Source organism: Pithys albifrons, chromosome 17 (genome assembly GCF_047495875.1).
Source record: "Pithys albifrons albifrons isolate INPA30051 chromosome 17, PitAlb_v1, whole genome shotgun sequence".
Lineage (NCBI taxonomy): Eukaryota > Metazoa > Chordata > Aves > Passeriformes > Thamnophilidae > Pithys > Pithys albifrons.
The window spans coordinates 3,782,084-3,801,126 of record NC_092474.1 but is presented as its reverse complement, the minus strand read 5'-3'; the positions used below and the strand labels follow the sequence as shown (position 1 = coordinate 3,801,126).

The following is a 19,043-nucleotide window of genomic DNA, read 5'->3' as shown; positions in this document are numbered from 1 at the left end:
CGGCAGAGATGTGCTTTGATTCCGATATCATTGGGCCTCCCACTTGATTCACACGTGGGTCTCAATAAACTGGTTTCTCAATACTCACAACACGGCTGCAAAAAACTTGCAAACCTGCGCCTTCCACTAAATATCACATGTTGTATTCAGTCTGAACCAGGCCAGGAGCCAGAGTTCATATTCAGACACCTCTCAAAATCCATTCTGGCTGATTCTTTTTGTAAATTGTGCTCTCTTTGAAACTAGAAGTAGACACATGATGAGTTATGCACTTACCAGAGGGATTTGAACCAAGCATTTATAGTTTTCAAGTCAATATTTTAATTGCCATAACTATTATTAAAACTGCAGTTTCTCTTGATCTTGTTACAGTTTTTACCTTTTTTTTTTCCATTCCCTAAGAAAGAAAATAACTTTAGCAGGAACAAAGGCTGAGAGGCTGAGCAAAAGGCAGCCATAAGAGTCTTATCAAAGCCCCAACAGAGTGGCAATAATTATTCACACTCTGTTGGGGGTTCTAGAAAGACCATCTGAGGAAAAGGATCACTCAGTCTTTTCAACATGTGAAATTAAAGAAAACCACTAGAAATTCAGCACAGGGTTGGGAGGGGGAGCTGAGAAAAAGATGTGGCTGCTCCTCTCACACTTGATTCACACCATTAGCTGACCACTGGCCGAGCAGGCTGTGCTGGGCAGTGTCACAACAGGAGTTTTGTAACAAATCTCTGTTAATAACTTTAATGAAAGGATAATAGCAGAGCTGAACACATGACTGTTATAAGCCACATTTACCTGAAGTGGTTTGTTCACTGTCTCCAACTGGTGTGCTAGTTGTTTATTCTGCATCTGTAGAACTGTATCTAAGCTTTACCTAATCAACTTAATTGTTCCATTTCAAACACCTTAGTGTTATCTCTCACACTGGCCTTCATTCTTGCAAGAGGCATCTCTTAAATATTCATGGTACAGCCTTACATTGCACTGCTGAAAACTTTAATTTTTAACTATTTGGCTTCTGGTTTTTGAAGATTAAAATGTTCCATAATAACTGTTTCATTATTTAGCTGGACTCTCCCATCTCTCTGTATCCATTTCTTATTTCAGACATTCTCTGAGACAAAGTCCCTCATTTTCTTAGGTTTTGTGTAAAACCTCCCTCTGTGGAATCCTGACAACACATCTTCATAGACTTGTCACATATAGACTGTCACAGACATAAATTTATCAGATCATCAGGTTCACTATGTCCCTAGAAGTTGGAAGCTAATTTTATCTCCATCACACAAGCAGGATGAGGCAGAGAGGTGTGAGATGACCTACCCAAGGACACACAAGGGACCTGGGCAGAGTAGGGATATGAATATAGTTTTTGGGAGTACAGAGCTAACATACTGACCACTTTGTTGACTTTGGTTTTATTTTTTCTAAAACTAATACACACACACACACACACACACACACATATATATATATAAAATAAATGATTAAAACTATTCCAAACCTGTAACTAGGGTTGAAATTTAAAATTATAACATGAATTAAATCAGCTCTACTCTTTCTAACTGGATATAGCCTTTGGCATATCAGAGCCCTACTCAAACAGCTGGGGAGTGTTTCTCCTCCTAAATTACCTCTCTGAAGTTCACCTCAGGGTAAAGTAACAAAATGCCACATTGGGCAAAGCCTGTGATTTTTTGTGAGCTCTCCCACAGCGTTTTGTGCTGAAGAGCCACCCGTGCCTGTAGCTCCCTCCCATTCTGTCAGTGGCCCTGCAAAGAGAGATGTGATCGCAGCAATATATCAAAATGATCCTTGAAATGATTTGGTTTAACATCTTCTAAAGCAAACTGCTTGGACAGGCTGGGCTGAATGCTCCACACCAGCCATTCCAGCAGCTCACAGTTTGCTAGCTCAGCATATTAGTTCACTCAGTGTTATGTTTAGGAATTATTAATGAGGGGCTTGTAAGGCAGGATTCAAGTCAACACGGGCAGGATTAAAATCTCCATTTGGAATGGAAGCCTGTAACTGGTTCTTGTTTGCTTGGGAGTAGGTGTTACAGTAGCTTTGCAGTTGGCTTTGCAATAGAAGTTAGGCTGATTTGTGCCCAGGTGACACCTCACCTGCAACTACAACTACACAATGCCAGTCCTTCTCCAAAATCTTTCTTTTTGATTGAAGATGCCTTTAAATAAGCCCATGTAAAATGAAAGGTGCCTTTAAATAAGCCCATGTAAAATGAAAGGTAATCTCTCTGTCCTTTGGGTCTACATTATGAAGCTGCTTCTTGAATATGTTAAACAAAAGACACTGCACAGTTCTCTGGCCTGGAGTTTTCAGAAGTTTGTTGAGAAGCAAGTTAATAAGTGGCAGGTTGAGCCCATAGATGAAGTACCAACCAGGTCTCTGAGTCACTGCTTTGTCTCTGAGTAGCTCCTGGAGATAAAGTATATTAATTATTCTTAAGAAATAACAGGACTTCATCTCCCCAGTGTGCCTTGGGAGCTCTGCTCAGAGCTAAGATGTTTTTCTAAAACGTTGGCATCTTGTTGCCAAGTGAAAAGCCCTTTTTCATCTTCTTTTCAAAATCCTTGGGAATGAGTATAATTTGCATTCACCAGACCATTTCTTATAGCACTATGGCTGCTGTCTGTCTGCCCTTTAATAAAATGGCAGGGAATTTGCCTGCCACGCTTGGGATCCCTGGGCAGGAACAACAGAGCACTCCAGCCCTGAGGAGCGAGTGCTCCACACAGCCCATTGATCCCAGGCCTGGGATTCTGGGGGCTGGCAGCTGTGGAGAGGGGTTTGTTAGCTAAGGTAGAATACTAAGCTTAAGATTTATTTTACATGGAGTGGAGGGGGAGTTTCCAGTCTGAATTCATATAAAGGAAGCCAGACCAGAGCCTGAAAATAATCCTACACTAGCCAAAAAGATGAACTAGGTGATGTAATCAAGTTACCTACCTGTCTAAATTTTGCAATCCTAAGAACAAACAGCATCTAAACTGCTCACTGATTTGTGCCTCGTGTTACATAATACTTTACTATTTCACTTTGCTGCCTGATATGCCGTGCTATGTCAGAGTAGTGACAAATGGCAGGAGACAAAGCAAAACCAGAGATCTGGGAAGTGTTTGCTAGAGGTGGAGGCTGGAGGCAGAGCCTGGTGTGCCTTGCTAGCTAAATGTCAACTGGCTAGTTCCTTTTCCACTGTACGGACTTAATCTTGTTGGGTTTGTGTAAGTAAAATTGCACATCCCCAGCACAAAATTTTACCCGCAGGGCTAGCTGAGCTGTGTTATAAATGTGCTGTATACCAAGGGAAAAGTATTCTCTGGTGTCAAAAATTGTTGGTGTTGCTTTGATTATTTTTTAGAAAAAAACACTTTCAAAGTGAGAAAGGGGATTTTTTTATTATTTTTTTATCTTAAAGGGATAAAAAGCAGCAGGGCTTTGCTTTCCTTAGTCTATATGCCCTTTAAAATCCAGCACAGAATACCCTATTAATTTATTTTCCCTTTCCCAGCACCACATTTTGAAAAATGCCCATCATATTGCAGATCTGTGGCTGATTTATTATTAGACCCAAAGTGATGATGGAGGAATTAGGCACCATTTTTTTTGCCCCCACTCTCCCCAGCAGCAGCCACGGGTGACCACATGGCAAAAGCCCTGCTGATTTTTCCTCCGGAGCGAACTAAAGCAGATAAGGTCTGTCTCTCTCCACTGATACACAATGTAGGGATGTGCCGCTGTTCTAACCCCTGTGCCACAGTTATTGTTAGCAGGTCAAAGCACTGAATATCAATAGACTAATTCCTTCACCCCTCCAACCCGTTCTCTGACTGGAATGTACACTTCTATTGCACAGCTTTCACCTTTGGCCCTCACCATCTTCATGGCTCTGCACTTCAAAGAATTCTGCTCATGTAGAAAATGCCTTATTGAAGGAATGGTCAGAGCTGCACAATTATTTCGAAAAAACTCGACATTGTGTTTCAGCTGAGGACAGGAGAACTGGCGAAAGTCTGAATCGCTTTCAAGATTCAGATCTAAATCCTGAGGTTTAGAAATATGAAAGTCAAAACTACAATAGTCCAAACACACAGAGCCTATTCTTTGCGCCTTGAAATGTGGGAAATTAAAGAGCTGCTCTCAGTTTGACTACTCACCTTTCCATTTTCTGAGGCACCCAACAAAGTTCCCTCCGCTAATGAATACAGGTTTTGATTGTTGGATTACACAGATTATTTTCTGTCATCTTCAAGTCCTTTAAACAATTGCTTCCTTTGAAATCCCTTATGCAAGAAGCATAGGACCTTACAACACTTCTGTTTCTCTTTTGTATTTAACATCACAGCCCTCTCTGTGGTTATACACAATGTGGGGAAAGCTACAGGTCAGGGCTAGGAGGTGGTAGCTAAAGACGCAGGGTGCCCAACTATTGAAGCTGACACGAAATACACAGAAGAAAAGAGGTTACATGGAAAATGATTTAAAGGTAAACATTATTTTTTTTTATATCACATTTTGTTACAGTTCCAAAAAACCAGGGATCAGATGGTTGTACACAGGACAGGATATAAATCAAGGGACAACAGAAAATTAAATGGGATGTAAACTGAAGTGCTGCAACAATCTCAAATTAAAACTTGTTTGAAGTGTGGTCAAGAACATCCACAGTGGTTGGAATTTATAGTGGAAGACCATTCCTGCCCCCACAATCTTTCCTTTTTCCTCTTTCTCTCTTTTCTCTGTTCCCTGCCATGTTCTCCTCTGCTAGTGCACTGATACCAATCTCTCATGAATTTTCCATAAGCGTTTTGCCTTAACCTGTCTTTCTTCCCCAACATCCTCCTCTCTTCCACACAGCCATCCAGCTGCCCCTGTAACTCTCACCCTTTTGCTCTGGGTGTTGTGTTGTACAAGGGGAGCCAGACTGCCCAAGGCAAAACAGCAGAGACACACCTGAGTCTAAGAGACAAATAACTTCTCCCACAATCTAGTGCTGCAAATGTGTCACATTTCCACAATATCTTCCATTTTAGCACAGTGCTGAACTTCACAAATAGGATTATGTGGTTTTGGCTGTCTTTAGGCAACATTCAGAGAAACTGAGGCATTAGTTACACACCAGAGAATGCTAAGTGCCAATGAAGAGGTGAGGAGTATTTTTAATTCCCTGTGACATGGTTTAAACACAGGGAAAATCTCATGTATATTGGTGGATGGTGAATCTTTTTTTTTTTGCAAATGCTTATTGTGATATTTGTTGTGCAGCACAATTCATAGATTGGGATTTGAATGCAGGGAAATGCTGTGGGCACAGTAGGCTTGAAACAAAAAATTGAACCTTTGTCTAACTCAGCATTTAGAAATTTTATTGGCAGAGACTTGCAGGAAGAAATGAGAAATTGTAATTCAGCAAATTCCTTCTATCACTGCTCAACTTTCTGTCCTCATAGTAAATAATTCACCTCAGCAATGACTCAGTTAGCAAAAGATTAAAGGCTGGATTCTGGCACCCTTGGTGAGCATTATGAAACATCCTGTTGAATGCTACAAAAACATTACTGAGGGTAGTACAGCAGTGTATGAAGAAAGGTATCAGTGTTTGTGTTCACAGTTCCTACACAAAATATCCTTGAAAACTCATTTGTGAGTCTGCTCTCAGATTTGTGTCACAGTGAGACCCTTCCCATGTCAATACAAAGGCACAAAAATTAAATTTCAGTATAATCAGCCATGTGCAAGTCTCTCACTAAATAAATAAACCTCATGAAATTACAATTATTAAACTACATGTAATTGACTCCACAAGACTTTCATGAACCTAATCCAAATTTAAGTGGATGGAAAATTTCAGGACTAAAGACTTTTTTTTCTTGTTAACAAATCCTGAAAAAATAGCATGAAACTAATATTCTGTCACTGTACCTGAATCCAAAAAATTCAACAGGTGAAAATTTTTATATGGGCTTTTTATTTGCTTTGTGCTTTTTCCCAGCTGTCCTGTAGAGCTTTGTAATAAGTACAGAACCCTGTCAAATGGCTCAAAAATCCACGTACTGCAGAAGTATTTTACTCTAAGGTTTTTTAGTAAAATTTTATACTAAAATAGCTGCTTAGGAAGCTGTTTGCATTTGGCCACTTGTAGCATCACAGTTGAGTCTCCTTTGCTTTGGACCCTGTGCAATCAGTGTGGAGCAAACTAGTTGTTAGATACATCCATCCTGATCAGGGTAAGCATTTTGTATTAACTGTGGCCTGCTGGGCAGAAGGGAAGAAGCTCTGAGTGGTCACATGCAAAATGTTCAAGAAGAGCAACTAAATTGAGTAACTTTAAGGACCAGCACCTTCCCTCCTGAGTGAAGTGCTGCTCAGTGAAAGCACAGCAGAGGTAAATGAAGGTACTCCCAGGATACTGCACCGTGCACTGGGAGTACTTTGACTTGGCAGTAATCCTTAAGAAACACAGTGTTTCCATTCCTTTGTTGAAAGCTAAAGTGATAAAATTTCCACAGTATGTTTTGGAATTCAGAACTGTTTGGCAACTCGTAGGAAACAACCCATATGGTGTGTAGGCACTGATGTTTCATCTCTCACTTCTCTCAGTTATCCTGAGCTGAGAGTTATCATTTCAGCTTACTGGAAAGCACTTGATGCAGCCAGTTCCTTTTAAAATATATTTTGTTGGAAGCTGTTAGAAAATTCAATAAAGATACTTTGATCATGATCCATTCATTGACTTTCTTGGACTAACTTTTATATGGGATTTAAAGTGGATTTGAAGCTTCTGTTTCAAAAGCAAAGCATATTTTCCAAATTCCTGCAGTGCCTCATGGCATCAGCTTTGCTTTTGAAATAGAGAATGAGGATGCAGATATATTAAAGCTAAGCTCAGAGAAACATGATTTTTCTACCCCCTAGAAAAACAGGAACATCCTTACTCTTCCTTTGAATACATAATTAGTACTAATTGAACCCACATGTCAGAAATTTATGCAGGAGAGGATACAGAATGCAAAGGGTCTTTCTATCAATGCCAGAGACAAGCAGATGAAGACTTGGAGTTTTTCCTCTTCATGGATTCTCCTGTCACGTGCAAAACCTACAAGCCATAAGTGGTCCTCTAGCCATACACAGTCCTCATAAATACTCGGAGTTATGGTTAGGATTAGGGTTAGGCTTCTCTTTTGTGTTAGGATTAGGGTTTGGTTGTCTTTTTACTGTTCATGGCACAGCAGCATCGGCACCTGAGAGCCCAAGGCTGCCACCTTTTCTCTTGGCACAAAGCTCAGGCCTTCCTTGGCACCAGTGGGGCTGGGAAATTGCCATTTTTCAGCCAAGAATTGAAGGTGGATCAAGATCCCTCTTGGAAAAGGAATCGAAAGAGGAAAGGTGCCAGCCCACAAAGGGCTGGCCTAGTTCTCTCTATTCTGCCACACCCCCTCTCCTCTCTCCACTCTCGACTCCTGGGTTAGGGTTATGCTTAGAGTTACGCTTAGAATTATGGTCAGGGTTATGGTTAGGGTTAGGCTTCTCTTTTGTGTTAGGATTAGGGTTTGGGTGTCTTTTTACTGTTCATGGCGTAGCATCATTAGCACCTGAGAGCCCAAGGCTGCCACCTTTTCTCTTGGCACAAAGCTCAGTCCCTCCTTGGCACCAGTGGGGCTGGGAAATTGCCATTTTTCAGCCAAGAATTGAAGGTGGACCAAGATCCCTTAAATAAATGCACGTACAGACTTTTTTGACTGTTAGCACTCAGTAAAATTTCCATTGAATTCTCCGATTTGTATTCTTAATGAAAAAGGATGTCCTTCCTTCAAAAATATAATCCTTTCTTCAAAGTTTTATCATAAAACTTGAAGTAATTTGAGATCCTCAGAGAAAAAAATGAAACCAACTTTTTTTTTTTTTTGAGCAAAACATCCTTATTTCCCTAAGCCCATCCTCATGAAAGATGAAAACATTTCATCTCACATAATGGCCATAATGAGATCCTGAGCAATGAAGACTTCGCTCAAACAACATTTCACAGCGGAGGCAGTTAAAGTAGCTTTGTTAAATGTTGCTACCTGAATTGACTGCAATAAACAGCTTCTGTTTAAGTCTGTTGATGCCTAAATTAAATGCATTAAATCTTAGACTATTTGAAGTGACTTCATGGCAGCACTGAACTCATTACTGCTCTTTGTGACAGCCACAGAGACAACTGGCTGAGGGCAGCACACAGCGAGATCGGGAGGGTCTCATCCTTCCCACACATTCCAGTACAAGGGTGACTCCCACCAGTGCTAACTCAAGTCACATGTCTGACTCCCCCATTCAGCAAGATGAGAAAATTACATAACACAAAATTCTCATTCAGCTTTTAAAATTTTCCAGCTGTTAAGCAATTCCCTGGATCCAAATCAAAGTCTGCAGATGCTCTGGGGGTAAAATCTCTGCTGAACGAATAAAACAGTCTGGATGGAACTGCATTATTAAGAACATTCATGATGGCTCCATGAATTTGTCTGGATGTGGATCAGCTGCTACAAAGTTGTATCCTTATGTCCTTGCTGTCACTATTTTTTCAGATATATTATGTTTTTGCTGCTTGCTTCAAAAGTCTTAAGTGTCCCTTCCTCCCCCTCAATCTGACAGTGAAAAATAACCCACTGAAAAGGTATGTCCAGACTAATGTAACATTGAAATGGAATCCAATGTCACTGCCAGCTTTGGGAATGTATCTCTTCAAGGCAGCCCCACCTTTGGTTAAACTAACAAGCAATAAAACCCAGCAACCCACTAGTTATCTGGCTTTTCAACTGATAGATGTTTGCTGTAGATCCAATAGATCCTTTACTCTGGGATAATAATGCACTGCATTTGTACAACGAGATTGAATGGAAAAGAGGTCCAGAATGGGATCTGTCCTTACTCATTTGGGGCCTGATTCAGCAAAGTACAAAACAAATGCTTAGTTTTCAAATAAAATCAAGTGTGTTTTTAAGTGCATTGCATGTGCTGGGTGAAATTCATCCTAACAGTGAGTAAGCCCATAAAGACATTACACAGCAGCACTGGTGGGTATTTCATTCACAGAATGAGACAACTATAGCTACTAGAAAACTTTCCAATTCTGGCCAGACATTCACTCAGGCTTTATGGAAATCATTTAACCTCTCTGCCTCTGTTTGCCCATCTGTGAAAAGGAGGTATTAATGCTGAAAGGGCATTAACCCTTTATAAACAAATCTGCTTTTGCATCAACCAGGCAACTTTGGTTACTGTTTTTTACTGGTCTAACCTAACCATGACTTCACATGGGGCACAAAGGACAAAAAACCACTGCAGAAAGAAAGGCATTCCACAGGTAAATCTGGGAAATCACTTGTACCTCAATGTGCCAACTCAATGTCTGAAGATCATTTTACAGCTGGGAAATTTGGTGTAAGTCTCTCTTCCTGTTATGATAGTGTTTTTTTACATTTAGGTTTTATAGAATTAGTTATTGAAAACTGAATGCAACCCTAAATTCTGGCATGGAGAAAACATTGCTACAGTACTTGCAGTAGCATTTGTGAACACATCCCAAAACAAGACACACTCATTTGATTTTCAGACTCAGGAAATAAGTATTTTTCTGTGTAGAGGGAGAAATTGAGTTCCCTCTATCAGCTTCCTCAGATGCTTATTCTGATGGAGTGGAACTACAAAAGCCTGACACGTGGGCCATGGTTGCCTGAACAGTATCAGCCTTTTGTTCCCAGCACTACAATCCAAGTACCGTGTTCTGCCTACACTCACATAATGCTATAAAGAACATCAGCTGCTTAGGCTCTGGTGGCTGATACTACCTGGGATCAGAGGAATTTTGTTTAGATTATCTGGGGGGGGGGAATGGCTATATGGGAGTTATCAATAAGAGAATGAAAAATATCTGGAACAAATGCAGTTTTAAAGGGTAGCTGCCTACTTAACCTCACCAGGGGTATTTCAGAGCCTTTCTTCATAAAGGCTCTGCCTTTGTGTATCACAGACATAATTGGGGGTTGGAACGAGATGATCTTTGAGGTCTTTTCCAACCCAAGCCATTCTATGATAAACTGCAGTAATGAATGACAGATACTTCTCTCCTACCTCTGCTTCATTCTGCTTAGAGCAGCCCCAGTGCTGGTCCATGAAAAGAGTGGGTTTTTTTTTAAAGTACTCATCCTAAAAGTGCTTATCCTACAATCATCAATAAACAAATCCCAAGCCAGTTCAACACAACAAAAACCTGAAACTAATGTTCAATTAAGTCCCAATTGCAGGAGTTCCTTAAGAAGGAGGCTTCCTTAAACATTTAAGTATTCCTGAGGGTTTTCTATGGAGTCTTTCATTCAAGTCACTCAGAAATCATTAAACACTGAAATTTATGGTAGAAAGATCTAGGCAATTTTGAAAAATTTGCCGGGGAACTGGAAGCTGACTGGCTTTGGCACCACTGGGCTCCACCTGGGCTAATTTGCCCTGCTGCAAAGCAGTGAAAATTCACTTGCCCTCAGGTTTCTTTGGGTGGTTTGGTGGTTTTTTGTTTTGTTTTTGTTTTTGTTTTTGTTAATGCATGTTGATACATTTTAAACTTAGAACTGAAATGGAAGATTGTGAAATTTGGTGTGATTCAGTGTGATGAGCTTTATGATGGGTTTTGCTTTATGCAAGTGTTCATGTAAATTCTATAATGATTAAGTAGCTCTTCTACATCAGACCAACCATTTAAAATGGTTGTTCTGAAATAGAATTATTTTATTTTTCTGGACAAAACTTGTTCAGTGTTGAGAAGCAGATAAAGAAAATCCAATAAACAAGTAAAATAAAACCTTCAATAAAGTCATATGCCTAGAAAGACTTGGAGAGAAACTGTTCAACTGTTCAAAAGTAATCATGTTTAGTGGCAGCAGTTTGGTGCAAAGCAGTGCTGAAAAATTGAAGAAATATGTGGCTTTGGACAGAGGCTGCAAATGGAACTAAGGAAATATTTCTCAGTTTTATAGTTTCATTCTCTAGCAAATGGTTCCTTCTTCAAAGATGAATCTTTTCAAAGCTTAAAAATGGACATAAATAGGATGAGTTGGTTTGGTTTTGGGTTTTTTTGAGTGTGAAGACTTTTGTGCTAGGTTTTCAGTTCTTAAAATATCTTAATTCTTTTTTGGTCATCATATAATGTACAAGTATTAGATTTGTATCACATGGTTTGGTGAGGGCAAAGTAGAATTTCTATTCTATTGGACAGAGTGTAAACGAAGGGAAGTAAAACACTTTCCTATATTCCAAGAAAAATTATCCCTTTGAATAGATACATAAATGGCACAAAAAATTTGAGAGGGGAAGGGGAAGAGAAGAAAAACCTCTAATGTTCTGTTTAATAGGTTGAAATAAAAATCTTAAAAGTTTTTGTTTCACGACACATGCATGAAGTTGGAAATATTCTATCAGCAGCTAATACTGGTTCTTTTTCAGCATGTGAATTCTTGTGTTTGCCAGGAAACATCTGCCCTTGGCTTTAGTCAGAAGCAGAAGACAACACAGATGATCTTTCTGATAAGGTGAGTCCCATGGTCTTCAATGTGTTCAAAGTAAAATTCTGGAGTCCTTATGGAACACATAGGTAGATAGATAGATAGATAGATAGATAGATAGATAGATAGATAGATAGATTAGATATAGATATAGATATACAACCCCTGTACCCCTTTCTAGGTTCCTTCAAAAGCACAAGAAGAAGATGTGAAATGTAAATTCAAATATTTATTCCCATTTATGTATGTTTTACCCCATGTCTGCCTTCATATGTTTAATCTGATTAATTTAGCAATGGCTCTTGTAGTTAGAAAAATGTACCACCATAATAATTATGCCATGCTATCAGAAGAGAAGTTAGGAATAAACCATGGATGAAAAATTCCAGTTGATTTTGATGGGATTGGTGGTTTGCTTTAGGAATGGTCTCCCCTGGAGCTGCTCCTACTTGGTGTCAGTACCTGCAGGGGTTACACTGGCTCTGCAAATCCCTCCAACTGCAGCAGATATGCAGTGCTTGTAAATGAGAGAAGTTCTGTCCTATATTGCAATACCCAAGAGTCTTCTGAGTTTTTAGTGTGTTTTATAACTGTTTGTGCTACCCAGCTTAAAAAATTAACAAAACAAAACAAAAAGCTGGTAAAAGAGACAATTAAATTACTTAGGTTGAGATGCTCCATAATTCATTGCAGATCTATGAGAGAACACTTGTAGAACCCATTTAATTCATTTAATAGTAATGCAAACATTGATATAAATTAAAACTCCAGAACGCTCTCTCACATCTTTTCTCTCCCCATGAGAGGTGAATGAAAATGATTTATTACCCATAGATTATAATTGCTTAAAATAGGTTATGATGTAAGAAAAAAATTCTAATCCCTTCTACCAGGCAGGAGCAAAATTCTACAGACAGAGAAATTACATCTAACGCCAGTGTGTTAAGGAAGAAACATTCTTCTTCTCCCTTTGGGGAAACTCTAAGAACATCTTTTTAGAACTGTCAAAATTCACAAGCTGTAATAAATTATTCTTTTTCATTACCCATTTATTAAGCAGGCTGTTTGGTATAATAGCAGAAAAATTCTGTCTAATTTTTACAGTATTACACTACTGTGATTTCTCATTTGAAACAGACAAGTTATCAAGAGCAGTGATGTGTTTTATTTTGCACGTTGGGACCATCTTTCCTCTGAATTCTGATGAAGACAACTTTTGAAGCATGTAATGCTCTGCCTGTCAGGGGATTACGTGTCAGGGAGGTGGGTTGGCTCATGGAAATGCCAACCTGAGGACTCAGCCACGTGAAGAGCTTGGATTGCAGGTTGAGCCAAGTTGTGCATGATATCCACGATGGCATCTCTGCAATCCCACGCTGCTTAATTTACCTGAATTAAAGTGAACATCAGGTGCAAAATTCAGTATAAGGTTAAACAGAAAATCTGAAGAAAAACAGATCACCGAAAAATTATGACAGTATTTAGGAATGTTGTAAGTCTTGGCTATAAGATGCTGCAGGGATCACATTAACTGTAATGCTAATATGAAATTCTGAATGAAACTATGCTGGATAAATGGATAAACCCTGGTTTAAGAGATGAGAAATCTGGCATAAGGTCCTGGCTCCATCACAAAGCTCTGTATGGTTCTGAGAGAGTAATTTATTGCCTATGGAAATTTAATATATCATAAACATATAACCACATTATACTATAATTATATGACTATAACTTGTATTAAATATATATATCCTAGTAAAGGAGCACTCAGGGTAAATTCATCTCAGTCTTGATGGTGAAAGTGAAACACCAATGACTTTGCTTTCATAAAATGGAAGTAAAAATACATCTTCTTCTTCTTCTTCTGGCTTGCTGAAGTTCCAGTGCAAGTGTACACTCTACCCCAGTTTATTATGTGTAAAGAGACCCAAAGTTATAAAACACTATTAAGGGTCTTGCTCAATCGTCTTGGGCCACGTTGTGTTTGTCCTACCCATTCTCAAAATCAAATGGCTGAGCTATAATGCTAAAATTTCCAACTCCACTTCTATCCTGGGAGGCTGTGCAGGCTCAGGGGAGGTGTCTGCCCAGATCCTCAGCTGGCAGAACAAAACTCTTGCAGGTCACACCGTCCTGCTCCTCCTGAGGCTCATGGTGTGTTTGACACGGGGCTGCACACACAGTGACACAGAATACACAATGGAGCCCAAAAACAGCAATACAGAAGCAGAGGGAACAGATGGCTGCAATAATATTTTTAGGATATATTTGTGAGGTCTACGGTCCCCTTCCACCCCTCAAAAGGGACATGGAATGAAAACAGAAAGGGGAAATAAAAACTACCTATCTCCTATGCCCTGAATGGCAACGACAAGGCAGGAGCGTTGCCTTGTTGGCTTTGCTTGAAAATATATAAATAAATGGTGGCTATAAACCCCACATTGTATCTTCACAGCCAGCAGCGACATAAAGCTGCTTTCTTCAGCTAGGAAGTGGATTACATTTTTATAACTAATCCGCAGCTCTTTGACTGAAAAGATTTGCTACGTCCCCCCTCGCTACTTTTTCTTTTAGGTCTGTGCACTCCAAAAGCTTCCTTCCACCTTCTTCCTCCTGCTTCCCCAAAGTAAATGCAGGGCTAATTTTTTGAGCTTACAGTATGTAACTTTATTTGTGCCTTGCATTGTTAAACAGGATTCACAGACAGGGAAAAAAACCCCAACACCCAAACAACTCTTCGCTTCACTGATCCATAAAATCATTATAGGCAACATTTCAGTTTCAACAAGTGCCAAAAAATTCTCCCCCCTCCCCGAATATAAAAAAATCAAGCAGAAACAAAAATAACAAGGCTATTAATCTTTCATTAAGTTAAAGGGATGAAAAGGAATCGCTTAAAGTATCATTCTTTACTTGCACCACAAGATTGGATGCCCCCTGCTAACTTCAAAGGCTCTAAAAGAAGCTGGTTAATATTGTTGGCACAGAACCAGATTGTGGTTTATTTTAGTTTTTCTGATTTTTTTTTAAACAAAAGAAAACATTAAGAGTTGGACACTGATTGCCGAGGAACAGCTATTGAAAGAGAGGGCCTTTTGTGTTGCTACCAGTAATATGTCAATTTTCAGACATGTAATAGCTGCTCAAAACATCGTGTCAGTCCCTGCACGGGGGCAGAAGTCTGCAACGCTGCTCCTGTTTGTTCTGTGGTTTCGCATCGGATACAAATCACTAGTTTTCCCTGTGTGCCAAAGTGCTTGGACTTGCAATAACTCCGGTGAAATACGGACTTTATGCATCCCAAGAGAAGTAATAGATCCCCCACAAGCCACCAAGTCACTCACCTGCTTCCACACACAATTGCCGTTCCATTTGCGTTCCTCCCCAGCCCCGAAGTTTGTGTGCATTGAAAACAAAGCTAATTGCTACTGAGTGACATAATTTTGTGGTTATGTTTCTTGGTGCAGGGGTTTCTTTGCAGTGTAGTGCAAGCTGTTAAGCTGCAGATTGTGGTTGTCGCTGCCTGGCGAAGGGTAAATAACAAGGAGCAGGGAAAGGCAGGCAGGAAGTGTTTGTGATGGTTTGATGATGTGCTGATAGCTTAATGCGCTTGGCTGTGCTGTGCGGGGCAGGCTCCTGGAAATCTCTGTGCTTGGTGTGCCTGTGTGGTACAGGGGGAAAACATTCAATAGATATTCCTCCCTTTTTCAGATAAAGAAATAGCTCAGTCCCCATTACACAGTCAGCTTCAGGCTTTTTCCTTAAGTGGATAGTGAGGAAATACAGGTGCGACCATGCAAAGTGAGGGCTCCTGGGGGCTTGAGCTCCTTAATTTCTTGGGGGTTTGAGCACCTTCATTCCTTGGGTCTCATCACCTTAATTCCCTGGGTACCATCACCTTAATTCCTTGGGTATCAGCACTTTAATTCCTTGGGTATCAGCATGTTCATTCCTTGGGTATCAGCATGTTCATTCCTAGGGTTTGAGCACCTTCATTCCCTGAGTTTGAGCACCTTCATTCCCTGAGTTTGAGCACCTTCATTCTCTGAGTTTGAGCACCTTCATTCCCTGAGTTTGAGCACCTTCATTCTCTGAGTTTGAGCACCTTCATTCCCTGAGTTTGAACACCTTCATTCTTTGGGTCTCAGTCCTTTAGTAGCTAAAGGTGTTCTGTTCCTGTAAAAGCAAAGCACTTTCAGCCTCAGGTCTTCCCAGCAGTGATGTGAACTTCTAACATGGGCATGGAACTTCAGGCTTCTGCCACCTGCTCTACCTGTCCTGGGTATAAAAAGGGGTGAGAAAGTACCAGCTGAGCATTTTAGTGCAGTTTATGGAAATAGTCTGCATATAGAGGGAGTGGATAATTTACAATACAAACTATATAAACATAGGGTAATTGGAAGTATCTGTACTATTGGATCTATTGTCATTCAGGCTCCTAAGGCAGCACTACTGGATCTGCCCTTTCGAATCTGTATTACCAAATAAAGCAAACATTTGTCTCTGTGAAGTTTTTTTTCTGCTTAAATCAGGCTATTAATGCATAACAACTGCAAATAAATTTGGCTACAGTCCCCAAAGTGTATTTCACCCAACATCTCTCTGTCATGCTCCTATCCATTCTCTCTGCCAACTATTCCCTCTGGGCCAGATTCAACATTCATCAGAAAATTTACATGTAATCCACCAGTGTTTGCATAAGGTGTAAATACATTTGTGCTTATGCCAAATATGACAGATACCTTAAATTCCTTCTTTAAAACCCTTTTCAGGAAAAATTCTATTATACTGTTGCTGTGATGGCTAATGTCTCCCTGACTTCCAATAAACTATGTATGTTATTTGTCTGAGCTAGTCCATAAATGTTTGGGGCAGGAGGAAAGGGCATGACCATTATCCTTTAGGGGTTTTTTTTTCCAAGAGGAAGCACACATTTCCTGACAAAGTAGCAAATGGAGCCAATTGCACAGTTTGGGAAGCAGGTTGCCCAGTGCTTTCTATTAGGAGACACCTTTCAGTTGCTTCTAATTCTACAAAACTGTATCCATTTGTCCTGAAATGTGTGATCTCAGCTGACTCTTTCAATCATTTCTGGGAGTAGGATGAAGGATTTGAAAAATTCTGGCAAACAAAGTGGCAATAATGCTGTTATTTGTCTTCACAGAGCCTGAAAGCATGAGTTATGGCTTCAGAATCCTGACACTTCAGAGAAAAGTACTACAGAAAGGTCCATTAGGGAAGGAATAATCCTGTCAGTGTGTTGTCCATAAGGAGGGAGGAACACCAAACACTGGAAATAAGGGAAGCACTAAACAGTACTGATGTGTCCCTGTGTGCTGAGGAAGGCATGGCTTCTCTGCAAACAAAATGCAATTATGTAATTAAGAACTGTGCCATAATGTATGAACAGCAGGAGGCTAATGCTGCTCCACCAGCATCTCAACTCCTGGCATTTTCTTATTTTTAAGTGCTCGAGTTTAAACGGAATAGTTTCTTTTAACTTGTTTCTCTGTGTGTGTAATAAATAATAGTGACTAATGCAAACACTCCACAATGCAATGATTTCACTTGAGCAGCTCTATGAACTGCACCTATCTCAGGTGGAATGGCTCCTACATAACAAAAGGAATTCCTTCCCTAAAAAATTAATTTTTCCATCTCTCCAATTTTCTGGTGGGGTTCCCAGCTGGAGAGGACAGGGAAAAAATTCTGCAGAATTGTCCCTGCCAGAAGCTGAGGAATGATGCAGAAACAAGAACATCATCACTTGGGTGTCCTTCCTGGCCTTGAGGTTTGTGCAATGCCACCAGCAGGGACCTTCCTCTGATTTTTGCCAGCAAACTGCCCTCCTGCACACGGACAGCTGAGCACTCTCTTGGCTCCAGTGGACCTTGGCTGAGGAAAGGCTGTATTTTAACATCCTCTGTAAGGCTGGCTGCCTGCTGCATCTTTGTGGCTTTTACTGAATTTATGCCTCACTTTGTGTAATGTTTATCTTGAAAAGAAAGGGTTTAAGCTTGGCTAAGCAAAAAGACTTTTCAAGAGGAGGACTGGCTGTCTGTTAAATGTTACATTAATGATAAGATCCTGAAAGAGCCAGTCGGGGGTGAGCAATCTTGCTTTCCTTTCTTACACTATCTTTGCTGAAGTTTCTTTTCCGCTTTTAGAGAAGGGGAACAGTTTTCTTTTACTTTCTTTTTTACTTTTTTTTTTTTTAATTTTTTATCACCAACTTCAGGCACAGGGTCAGCTTTGATTTGGGTGAGTCAGAAACGTATTTATCTCTGAAATTCTCCTTCTGTGCCTGGGAATGAAGTGTTTCTCCTCATCTCAGAAGAAAGACATATTTTAAATAATAGCAGTGCCAAAAAAAAAAAATAGAGGCAATAATAGCTGTTTGTTTTACCTCCTATATAGTAGGCCTGATTTATATGTTGCTCGTACATATATGATTTTAAGAGACTTCTTTAGTTTCTCCATGACAATGTTTATACCTTCTTTATAGAAAGAGATCTGTACTCCAGATTTTGTTCTAAACTCTGCTCAGCTCAGGCAGTTGTTACAGCAGATAGACTTGACCTAGTACTCACCCTGTTTAAGATGTGTTTTATTTTTGCAGGCATTCCATAGTTGCAGGAAGCACTCAAGCCTTAATCTGGACCACTTGTCGGGCAGTGAAAGGAAAATAACAACTTAGGGAGCAATCCTCTTGGAAAACCATACATGGGTTTTAGGGAGAGCTCAGCAGGCCTGCAAATGCTGTAGGCAGCTTTGAAATTCCAGGCCAAGGAGGCTTTGTTGTTGATGCCCCAAGGGAAAAGCCAAATGCAGTGGCTCATCACAATGTGAATGCGGATCAAGAATAAACTGAGATTTTGCATGGTTTGATCTGCACATCCTTTCCCCACCTCCTTCTGCAGTTTTGGTGGAAACAAAACTGCTTAGAAGCCTGGAAACCCTGGAAACATGTTGGTTCTGACTCTTAACAGGTATCTCCGTGGTCTTCAAGAATCTGAAATTGTTTTGTCCTCAAAGCTCATGCCCCTGGGCAGGAGCACATGCCATCGGTGCAGCTGCCTGTCTGCTCAGGGGCTGTGCAGAGTTAGGAACAGACCATCAAGTTTTTTCTATACTATAGTATAGCTAAATTAAAAAGAATGGATTTCAAGTTAAGTGTGCTTTAGAAACGCTGCTGTGAACTGTAATTAACTTACTTTAACCAAATGCACAATTTAAAAGAAGAGGGTCTTGGAGCAGATGGAGAATATAAGCAGTGGTCTGTAACATCCAAGTGCAATCTCATACAAACAAAATAGCAATATAGAACCCCACCTGGGGAGAATCTACCATTCAGAATAGAAATAACATTTTCCTTCTCCCTTACTCAGCTACAGATCAGAAGATGCAATCACTAGAAGCAGACTAGAATATATTTAGCAGTAATGAGATTGTACTTATGCAATACAATTGGATGGATCCCTCCAATAATAA

The 19,043-nt window shown here is 40.0% G+C and overlaps 1 long non-coding RNA gene across 1 annotated transcript in view; it reads left to right on the top strand.

The window, feature by feature from the left end:
• Positions 1-16,876, top strand: part of LOC139680019 (uncharacterized) — a 41,354-nt gene extending 24,478 nt beyond the window's left edge. The window contains exons 3-4 of the long non-coding RNA XR_011699289.1: positions 11,518-11,579; positions 16,717-16,876. This is a non-coding gene — a long non-coding RNA (uncharacterized lncRNA). The remainder of the gene's footprint in view (positions 1-11,517; positions 11,580-16,716) is intronic.
• The last annotated feature ends 2,167 nt before the right edge of the window (positions 16,877-19,043 follow it).